The following is a 12,557-nucleotide window of genomic DNA, read 5'->3' on the forward strand; positions in this document are numbered from 1 at the left end:
AGTATAACATTTACCCTCACCTAAATGCTAACATTAAGACGTAAATATGCACAGAAATAAGTACACATTTGCATCCATAATCATGAATTAAAAGCAAAAGAATTCTAAACCTACTTCTCCAGTGGTGTTTGGCAAAACGGAGCCATCATGACTCACAGTCCTGAAAAATTAACATCTTGTCTATAATTCTCAGGAGAGAGAAAGAATGACTGAAACAGAATCTGTGCCGTGAACCTTGTACCTTGGCAGCCGTGAACCTTGTACCTTGGCATGAGTATTATATATGTCGTAACACCTATATTTAAATTTACTACTGGTTTCATTTTTTTCCTTTTTCCATTTTATCTCTGTGGAAATTGGGGTTAGATGGGCTGATAATGAAATGTGCCTTGTCTTCCCTAAACCAGGAATTTAAAAAGTATAGCAAATGGGACATTAATTTCATGAAAGAGGGCTTTCAAAAGTAAAAACAACTCAGAGCAGGTTCACTGCAAAACACTGCAAGATATCACCTAAGAAGGTATAAAACCGCGTACTTCTTTCAGCTGACAGCTTTTAATATGCCCATATTAGCAAAATTGGTTTCAGATGATATGGGCACAGTATAAGTCTGCCATCTGCGAGCAAAAATTATTCAAACAGAATTTTTATTTAAGGATTTCACCAAATCATTTATCTGAAAACACACAGTGCCTCTAAATTGTTCTCACGTTGCTGTCTTCAACACATCTTGAAAGATTCATCTTAACAAATGAAAGTTGTGTTTACTGACTGCATGTGCAGGTAACCATCACACCTCAGTGCCTGTCTGCTGAATGTGCCTTTACAAATAAAGAACTTTCCTGATGTGAGTCTAGAATACTTTAATGTGATTTTTAAAATTGTTTTATGTTACTGTAATTTTTCCCTTATGATGATCTTTGAAGCTCAGGGTAATGATTGTTCCTAAATGTAGATTTTCATGCCTCAGCACCAGTGAAATTCTTTTAAATGTTTAACCATTTTAACCAGATTTTCCCGGTATTTGGTTTCAGGAATAGTACAGAAATCTTGTACAGCACTTTAAATCCAGGGTATTGATATACCTACTCACCCTGTTTTCATGTTGATACTTTCTCTGCTAAGGTACAATGGACACCATCAGGTTACCACATTTAATTGCTTTAGCAATCTGTAGTAAAGTCTTTACAAATTTAATGGCTACAAGATTGGATTTATATATTTTGATGGCACCTGTTTTATATGTCTGTGAACAAAAAGGGAACACTCACTGAAGAAATACTCAGATAGCCTTAAATACCCAAAAGTCTAACTCCCTGAAGACTAATAAATATTTATAATTCTTCCCCTAAAAGAGCTATCCTATAAAATGTATTACTGTTAATTACGGTATCACAAACAAGAGACACTAATTTTGTGCCAGAGCAGTTCAGTAACAGCAATATATCATCAAGTGTCGTGAGACTTTTCTCTAAGGTCTTAAGCAGCAATCCTTTCAATGGATGATATGGCAGCAGATATTCTAAAGAATTAATTTGGAATACATAAAATATATGCAAAACCTAATGCTGACTACGGAAAGGAAAAAGCAGAGACTAAAATGCAGCTGGATTTACCATTTTCATCTCTTTTATTACTAGCTAGCATTGTTGGGAAACCATCCTTTAACTAAGAAAATACTGGAAATGGAAATGACCTTTAAATTACAGACAGTTTGACATTTATAACCCGGGGACAACTTGTCTTTTTCACATCTTTATCAGTTTAAAATCCTACAAGTACCTCTCTGACTCTGAAAACATTTATAACATCACTTGAAAAAAAGCATTTCCACTGGCAATTCCTGTTACAAATTAACATAGCTTTTATATTTATCACATAAATAAATATTTATAGTTTGATTAAAATCAGCCATGGCAATATCCTCCTTGCCATTCTTTGTAGAGATGCATAACAGGATTAATTTCTGATTTACAATATTAACTATTCTATGTTATAAAAAGCAGTGTATCCGCCTCACTTACTTACACTGATAAGTAAATTTCAGTGCAAAATTTTTCCCTTTTTTATTCATCATTCCTGAGCCAATCTACAGTGGGTATTTTTTAGTTTTTACTTCAGTTACTGAAGCAAGATAGAGAGGGACCACAGACACAGAGATGAAGCATCTACTAAAATAACAAAAACCCCAAAATATCCTAAAAAGGCAATCTGCTTTAGAAGGAAATAAAAGCTGCTTTTTGCACACCAGTTGGTTGATTAATGGTACAGCTATAGAAAATTACAAAACACAATACGTAACAATAATAGTTGTTATACATTGTTATAATAAGTAACAAGAAAACCATAAAGCAAGTTGAAGGACAAGCAGATGGTGACTTCTATCATAACGTTTTAAAGCTGAGAAACTACACTCCAGATTCTAATGATGCCAGTGATATGTGTAATACAGTTACCTTAAATCCAGGCAAAGGAGCTCAAAATTTAGATACAAGTTATTAGGGTGGAAATACAAGGTTAGGTAATTTGGGATGGAAAAGAACTTTATTGTGTCAAAAAATAACAACTTAAAATACCGTAATACTACATGGGAGTCAGAGATGGTTAAATCTAAGCTGGTATCTGTTGAAAACTATCTAGCCAGAAGCAGTTATTACACCTGGTGAAGATGATGAATGACCATACAAAGAATAAGACAATGAAAACAATAAAATTAATTACTATACCACAACACCTTCAAATCTAGGCTTTAGTTTGTGAAATGTTAAGTAGTCGAATAACATATATAACTAAAATATAAACAGATTAGATATGATTTTGATGTATTTTGTACTATTTTTATCTTTCAACTCTTTAAATATTTCTTTGGTGCTGTTATTTTGACCTTTGTAATATTCCAAGCATGTTTCTGAAGGTGTGAAAAGGCCATATGAAAACCTCGAAATATTTCTATACTACAACCCTTCATGCTTTAGCTCTTTCCCTCTCACTGAGAGCACTCAGCACCCTTCTCCTGTCCTTCCAACCCTACCAGCTTCCAGTTCACACCATACAAATGGCTTTCTTGCTACACCCAATGGGCTGCTGATACCTATAATAATTTTCCAGTTGGCACTTCCTTCACCACCACACACATACAGCCTCATTAGGACCACAGAGGTGTGGTGGGATAGCTCAAACTGCTGGAATGTTGCAGAGGGCCTGACAAGGCTAGACATTCTGTTGGACCTTGTGCTTACAAACAAGGAAGGACTGTTTAGGGATGTAAAGGTCTGGAGCAGCCTCGGGCACACTGAAAAGATGGCATTCAACATCCTGAGAGGAGAGAACAAGACACATAGTAGAGTCATAACCTCGGACTTCTGAAGAGCAGACTATGGCCTGCTCAGAATCCTGCTTGGAAGAATCCCATGGGATACAGTTCTGTAGAGAAGAGGGGTCCAGGAGAGCTGGTTCTTTAAGAAATCTCTGGTCTGAGACACCTGTGAGAAAGTCCAGAGCAATTAAATGGGAGAGGATCAGACTAGGGAACATTCCAACAAACCAAACACACACAAGTCCATAGAATGCACACACACAAGAGCTGAGGGATTGTCACGATGTCTTTGTGAGGCCACTCGATTATCTTTGAAAGCTCATGACAGTCAGAAGTTCCTGAGGACTGGAAAAGAGCCAATGTCACTCCTATCTTCAAGAAGGGAAAGCAGAAGGACCCAGAGAACTACAGGCCAGTCATCCTCACCTTGACCGCTGGGGAGGTGGTGGAACAAATAATCCTGGAAACTATTTCTAGATATACTGACAAGAAGGTGATTAGGAATATTCAGCATGATAACAGAAATATCATGCCTGACCAACCTGACAGCCTTCTATAAGGAAATCAGTAGTATGGTGGGTGAGGGTAAAGAAGCTGATGTTATGTATCTTTGTCTACTGGCATCCAAAAAAATAACCTATTGAGCGTTATTCTGAAGTCACACACTTCCAGCAACTATTCCCAAATATCTACTCACATGTTTAGTGTTTTCCAAAGGCAATAATAAGGGAACATTCACTGTTCTTGTTTGAGTTCAAATAATGAATTGTTGCTATAGTCAGATGTTATGAAAAAGTTATGCAACTCCTTTGTATCTAGAGATGATGCAATTTATTTTTGCCTGTTTGTCTTTCAAAAAATGGTAAATTAGAATTGTATAAATAATTGTGTTTGCTGTCAGCTGTGGCATTGACTGTAGGAGCAATCCACTCAGTGAGAAGGAACATACAATGGCAAAACTGTTAAATACTATTGTATTAGTATGAAAGAAAAGAGTTACAATCTCACAATCAATAGATTAGTCACTGGAAATGGTGAGTGAATTTGCTCTCCACATAAATACTAGTGAACAAAGGAGTTATGAGTAAAGCATTTCATTATCTGACAAATAACAATCTTAAGCAAGGTAGAGATTTGATTTTGCACTGTCCAGCACAACACAAATTTTTGCAGAGCTCTCCTTTACCAAGCAGAAAAGTCTAGTTTTGCCCCAAATGCCGTTTGGAGAGAGACATTACCCCACAGTAAGTGTTAGAAAAAGTTTCTTTGGCAGGCTGCAGAACAGAAAGAAAACAGTGCAAGAGTAAGGGAACTCTCTTTTGACAGAGACATGTATAAATGAATGGTTGAAATAGAGTGCAAGAGAGTAGGTGAGATAAGTGGCAATCTGAGATAAGGCCTTGAAACACATGTATCACCTATCAACCTGTTTTACCTACTTGTTCTCACAATAGATTGCCTAAAGTAATACAAACAGTGATTGCCTGTAATGTTTTCTCTCCCTCCATCCAATCATAGTTGTGTAATCTTAGTTTCAGCTGGCTTTGCTTAGCAACAAAAGCTATTAGGAAACTATGTTTATTTAAAAGCAACGCCTCGTTGATATGACAAGTTTTATGTATTTTGAACATCATTACCAATGAAGCGTGGAAAACATTTATACATGTTGTTAAATTATGCTTTTCATTTGTTCACATGTTTTCAAATATTACCTGAATGTCATCCTTAGACATATTGCTATAGCTAAGGAATTTCAAAACAACACAGAAAAGTCCATGAGATTTGTTGGGCAGTAACAAACGCAGCATGATAGCTTTGGTTTAACTTTGAATAATTGGGACTCCCAACACCAACTCCACATTGTGCTTACCTTCTACAGCAACACTCGCTGGTGCTTGGAAAAAGTCCTGATTATGCCTAGCATGACAGGTAGAACAATATCCAGCACTGACAATGAACCTAGATGCACCTACTGCATTTCCTCTTGTCCAGCAGTGAGGTTGACTAATGTAAACTGGTTTGATGAAGGAAAAAGAAGGAAAACAAATTAGAAGAGGGTTTTGCTTAATCTCTTTGTAGACTACGTGATCATCCCGCTAAATTCTTGGTTCACCTTTGGCTGAGATTATTTGTTTTCTCTGTGTTACCTCTTGTAAAAAAAGTGTTACCACACTCCCTTTCTCACAATTTTGTTCATTAATTTTATGCTCTTTCAAGTGGACTCATCTCTTATCTGTTTAGTTTATTAAAGCCAAATAAAATTGGATCACAACCTTATGATAAGGATAAATAAAACATACCTTAAATTAGTATTAAAGATAAAATTTCAAATCAACGTTTCAGGATTTCAAAATAAAATGTGATTAATTCATATGTGTATAATCAGAGCAATAAAAAAATCATTCACAGTCAGGACTGGCTCACATCAGGGGTTGTATACTGATACAGGCCCTCGTCAGGCCTTCTTGGCTTCCGAGTCATCAGGGACCCAACCTCAAGCAAATTCAACTTTCTTCCGTTTTCAAATCTGTTGAACGGCTAAAAGCAAAATACAGTTCATCAAAAAACCTTTTCCTTCTTACAAGCTCACATAACATCCCTTTTTCTTTTTTTTTTTTTAATTAAAAAAGATTTTTTTCCTTGAGATCAGAGTGATATGTATAGTATCAACCTCCACCGAGTGAATGTACTATACATTCAGAGAGCAATTGTGTACCAGGTAACGGGAATGGCTTTGCATTTGGATTAGAAACTCAGCTATCAATACCAGGAGCCTGAATACACTGAAGGGCACTGCTCAGGCAGTGACCGGACACAGTCCTCTGGAATAGTGCATGTGATGTTCCCTGCACCCAACCTGCTCCCTGGGCTTCCCTCACCAGTCACCATCAGAGAGAGGACTCGGGGCTGGCTGGATGTTTGGACCAGCTGACTGGAGGTAACCTAATACTCCCAGCTTCTCTCAGTGACATCAATGAAGGACCACACTTATTTTCCTGATTTACAAAGATGTTTTTAATATACATTTGATGGCTAAGACAGGGATCAGCTGTCCTCACAGTAAGAGGATAAATAAGGACTCCAGTTTCACAGTGTGTCTGTGTCCATCTTGATTCTGGTTAGTCACTCATTCCCTTCCTTTAAAGAAGTGCCAAAGGTACTGTACCACAGTACTGCTGCCTCCAGTGGTGTCAATCAGAAGTAGAACTGAAGAGCATCAGAATTCCCTAACAAAAAAGACAAAGGTACGATTGTGGTACACCTGTATGTTACCAGGCACCCACAGCAGTGGCTAAAAATCTGTATGTCTAGCATACAACTGTGTCTCACTGTTAATGTCATCACCCCTTGTACTATTTTATGCTTGTTAGGCTTGGTTTGAGATTATAATCAAGGGAAAGAATTGTTTACTTGTTAAGGTTTTGTTTATGTTTGTTTTGCTTAAGGCAAAGTAGCTCTTTGTTGGCTGAGTAAGTGTGACAGCTACCAACAAAAAATCTTATAGGCATCCCTACTAAGCAATATTTTCTGTGAAACTAAATTAGAATATGCTTGTAGTACAATAAGGTTTCAATGGGTTTTTAACAATTCTCATTTTGTACTTGCTCTGCCAGTTTGCAGAAGGGCGATACGGGGCATCTAACCATTAGAGAATAGGGGTTTTGTTTGTTCTTCAGAATTTATGTCCATGTTAGGAAGTATGGCCTAACTGTGATACAGGAGTGTAAATTCTCCAAATGAGCCACATGGAACAGGCTGCATTATTTTTCTTCAGTGAATATGTATTTAAAAAAATAAAAAACCTTCCTAGCTGCATTATGTTTCAAAACTATGTTTGTGAAGCAACAGCCATACATCTGGCAGAAACATCATTACTAAAACGGCACATTTGAAAACATACTTGATAAGAATTTAAATCTCAAGAGTAAATACAAGACCTATCTTACACATGTTGCATTATGGGCATGTTCATCTTTTCCTTGAATGTAAAAGATGAATATTTAGTCATAACAAGATCTTTTCATCAGTTATTTTAAAAAAACTTTGTTTATGATATCCATAAATTTTGAAAGACATTCTTAAATGCAAAATGTCAGCTAATCAAATAGCTTTGGATATTTGGGGTAGATTAGTAATAAATATTCTTGAGAAGAATATTATATATATACAGCCTGAAGGGAGAACATAGTCTCTTAATTGTCTTTTTCAGGGCATGTAGTTTGGTCCTTTCCAAAAAGACTGAGAAGTTTGTGCTATTTTTATAATGTCGGTGTTATCAATCAACCCCTTCTGTTGATTTTAGGAATCAATATGTGTGCAACATGCCCTCAGGGGATGGGATTTTGCTCCGCAGTGACACAAGTACAGGTTCACAGAGTGTTTGTATTAGTGCGGTAAATATTAGCTGATCAGTTAAACCCCTGGAAACTTATGAACTCACAACTATATCAGCACTGTAATATTTGTATCACTCTAGCTTGACTGATTGAGTAAGCACCTTAAATGCGAGGAAGAGGAACAAAGCAGCTTCAGCATCACATATAAAGGCGTGAGCTATGTAGGGGAAACTCTCCCAAGTAACAGACTGTGGGCAAAAATGCCTTTGTTATCTCCTCTGCATTCAGATATCAGGAAGGATTTGAAGCTTTGCTCTGAGGATCTGTAGGGATCTGTAGGGTGACAGAAAAGCTGTGTAGCAATAGCTGCCCCAAGACATACTTTTGCTTCTGGCATATGGAATACACAAAAAAACTCTGGGTGTCATCTAAGGCATCTTGAATATTGAGCTTCAAGGAAAGACAACAGTGATCTGTAAGTCTTATCTCAACCTTTCCCCTTGATTCGTGTATTTTGGCCTCTGATGACAGCTGTTCACTGACATATCCTTAGGCTCAATAACATCACTCTTTTTTAGCAGCACTCTGTAGTATTTTCATATATTGATGATTAGCAGTGAAAGATGAATTTGGGGTACCCGAGTTAATGCTTCAACTAGTATCTTAATCCTCAATTAGAAAGTTTTTTAATCTGTTCATTGTTTTTCTTTTTTTTTTTATCCGTAATTTAAAAAATACAACAGACATTCAGTTTTCACTAAGCGTTACATAGCTTTTGTTCTGGAGTCCTTAGAGCTCTTACAAAGGTTGCATAATTGCTAGCTAGTATCAATAAATTAAATATTGAAACAACCTTCATGGAGATACTCTGTTTAGTGATTGCACCTTGGAAATATGGGCTTTTTACAGGACTATTATAACAGCAAATATTATCTTTGGCAAACTACTTAAATCCTTACCTCTTCTTCAATGTTCTCTGAGAAAAAAAAGGCTTCTCACAATATCCCTATAACAGCAGGACATTACAATGAGGTAGAAAGCTTTTACTACATCCTGCAATTTGCATTATTTTTAAAATAGCTGAAGGTGAAGACTATGAAGTAAATATTTTTCAGCAGTATTTTTATCCATAAGTGTCTTCATAGTCAGTTTCCTTTAGAATTAGTTAAATCAGAAAAATCAAACTACTATACACATCAGTTTTCCCTCCCAAGCATATAGACATGTGAAATATAGTAGACATGGAGTTACCAAAGGCAAGGTCCTGCTCAAAAATAAACAGCTTTCATATGAACTGCCTGGTTATCATTTACTTGATATGTATACAAATCATCTTGGGCAAAGGTTTTCCTTCTGCTGTGCAGGTGAAATAAACAGTATTCACTGGGATTACATACATATCTTGCAGTTCTAAGGTAACACAAGATTTTCTGGAGAAAGGGGAAAAAGGTAAAAATAAAGTAGCTGTTAAAACATATCTCAAAATAAGTATGTTGGTGGGTTTTTTTTTTAGTGTGCCCTTAAAACATAACCAAAGAGTTTATTAAGGAAAATGGGGTAATTTAATCTTAAATCTAAATCTTAAATCAATCTTAAAACTGATTCATTATGGAGACAAATTCTAAAAAGTGGATAATCTGAGTTACAAGTCTTAGTGTCATTTTAACCGGATTAATATTAGAGTGTTGAAATATTAATTAGACTAACAAAATTTTGTGGCTTTGCACGTAAGGTGTGTGTCATTTGTCCAGATAAACCATACAAGTTGCAAGGTAAGAACCACTGAATGTGGCCACTCTAACTTGTAACTCAAATGCAAGAAAATGGTAAGAGCACGTTTGTACCTTCCCAACAATTCTATAATCATGCTTCTGCATATTATTCGGTGTTCAAGTCTAAAAGATACATTTCCTGTTTTCATTAGTTATGGATTTTCTTGTTTACATCTTTCGTAACACAACAGGCACCAGTGCAACAGTACATTATACACGCTCCAAAGAACAAAAGAAGCTATTCAAGAAGTTACACTGATGTGAATTCACATTTGTTACCTATAATAATTTTAGTGTTTCTTTTTCAGTGTTACAGTAGAGTACATGTGGTTTCTATGAGTCAATGTTTTTAGACATAAAGTGTCACTGTTCCTATCACTAAAATTTCTTCATGCCAAAGTACTTTTTTTTTCCTTCAAAAAATGTTTCAACAGTTCCATTAACAAAAAGCTTATATTTCTTAACTGGTTTTAGTAAAAATATTGATCATGTTTTCAAGAATATTTTTAAAAGAGAAAAAAAATATTTCAAAACCATAAAAATGGAAACCAGTTAAAACCTTCCCCGCATCCGCACTGGCATATAATTTTCAAAGACATGATTTGTTGTTAACACCAGTAATCATCCTCTGTGTAATTTTTACCAGCCCACCAATACTAATTATGGATTAGGATTATATCCTGCCTTTGACAGGCTTTAGAAAACATTCATTGGCTCAAAATAAATTTTATTATATTCTAATGATTGTTCATGGACTAGAAAGTCAGAAAACTGCTCAGAGCCACAGTCAGAGTGATGATGTATTGCATTATTAATTATTTAATATCTGGTTCATTTTTTTACAAGTCTTTTTAGAATGGAAGGTGTCATATCTACGCTCTTCTAGTTGCAGTACTTTTCCTATCGTGGCCTGTTTAAAACAGCAGAAAAATTGCTGGCCCTTTTGGGGTCATGTTTCAACTGGAAAAAAATTGGGGATAGAGAGAGTGGCTTAAGGAAGAAGTTTTCAAAGCTGAACTTCTAATTAACATTTTAATGTCCTAATAAGCTATCAAAAGAGTGAATACTTTAAAAATCTATTGATAAAAGTAAAAAGCTTTGTCACCTTAATCTGCCATAAAAGCTCAGAAAAATAAGGTGGCTTTAAATACTGCTGGTAATCACCTCTCACCTTAAGATAAATTAATTTGGACATAATTGAATTTATGATTAAAGGCTTTAGAACCCTTCATTATTTTCCAATTAAAATTTAGAAGGTTCAGATAATTCCAGCAGATACTATAAGCTTCCAAGTAAATTGTATTTTTCTGTACTTTTTGCTATGGACAATAAATGTTAGGCTGTTTTAATCTCACAATTGTAACAATCCCACTTTTCCTAATACCATAACATCAGCAAATGTTTTCAAAAGACTCTTAGTTGGGTGAGGCATGCTTAATCTGACTCTAGGAAATCTGGATAATTTGGAAGCTACAAGTTGAAGCTCTGCTTTGCACAAAACGTCCTTGATGAGTCAACTCAAGGACAAAGGAGACTGATCAGATCCTGCCTCAAAGTCACCTCGTATAAGAACAGCAATAGCTCTTCAGTCCCATGACCATTTCAAGACAACAGCTCATGCCAAACCTTGGGAAGGAGAAACCCTGTAATAAACTGTAGTGAAATAAATTCTTCAGAAGTGAAGCAACTTCCTAATCTCCTGCAGATGGTAGCTGACATTTTCTGAAGATAAACTCCTTGGGTTTTTTTCCTTCTTTTTTTTAATCTGTATCTTATAAAAGTACAATAAGGTTTCAATCACTTGAACCAGTGTGCTGCTAACTACAGCTACATATCTTCTGGTTGGCTAGGAGAATGAAAAAAGTGACTATTTTTGGATGAAAAAATGCCATGGAAACATACACGGAGTTATACTGATGTTGGGTTGCAAAAATTATATATCCCTCAGTGTGGGATCAGACTTATCAGTGTAGGATTTCAGCAGAGTAGGGCAGCCATGTAGCAGTTGAAACAGCACCGATCCCCTCCTCCTTTCCTACCCCCATGCAGCTTCATGTGCACCAAGCCTGGGCACGCAGCATTCCAGCTCAGCCCAAGTACTTTGCTGCAGAGAAGGAGCATCACTGTGGGGAGAGACAGAAATGGGAAAAATATCATCCATCAGGTTAATCCATCTACTGGATCTGTTCCAGCCCAGTCAGAGCAGATCAAAGATACCTGCCAGCATGTCAAATATTTTACCACTCTCCAAGAACCCTCTCCCCAAGGGGTCCCAGTGTTTTGACCTGCAAAGTGTTGTCATCATATCCCTGGACAGATCCCAGCAGGAACGGTGTGCTCCTCCACGGGAATAAATACTCCGTGTCAGGCCAAACAAACCTGAGTACCGTGTGATTATCATCCTGTACTCCAGCCAGGTCCCGGTAATAAATCTACCAAAATTCACATGTAAATAAAACAAGACTCTTAATCTGAGCATTGCTTTGCAGCACGTCAGGGAGTTGTTCTTATGCACAAATGTAGTCACAGCTGTAAGCCTGGGTCATCCTAAACTGCAGTGATTCAGCACACATTGCTACAAGTTCTGGGCACTAGGAATCATGTTTCTGATACACAGCAGAAAGACTTATGTATTTTTGCCAGAAAGTTTATTCAACCTGTATAACCTAGGGAATTACCCCTCTCTAAACCAACACTATCTCTGTGTTACATTTGCTTTGGCCATTAAACAAGTAAGAATTAGGGTGCTTGATCTCTTCATCAATTACAAACTCCTGTAATGAAGGAAATGATTACATGACCATATATAAAAATATATATTTCCAATCTAATATCCTGCATGGTAAATATTAAATATGCTATGTTCAGGTAGATTTTATTTGTAATATAATATTTTTCTGGTCTTTTGATGTGAGGGTAGGTTATTTGGGGGAGGAGATATTTTAAATTAGCCAGTAGAGCCTTGGTTCTTAACCAAGAGATTATTCTGCTTGTAGTAGCTTTTGACTTTTTTTACTTTGCCTGGAGCCCATTATGAATTCTGTCTGTAATTCCTACCCATGAAACCTTTGATTGCCACCTAGGGATTTCTACCTCTGAGAGAACTAGAAACAGCTTTGATCACAGCTGTCA

This window comes from Leptosomus discolor, chromosome 13 (assembly GCF_034619465.1).
Source record: "Leptosomus discolor isolate bLepDis1 chromosome 13, bLepDis1.hap2, whole genome shotgun sequence".
NCBI lineage: Eukaryota > Metazoa > Chordata > Aves > Leptosomiformes > Leptosomidae > Leptosomus > Leptosomus discolor.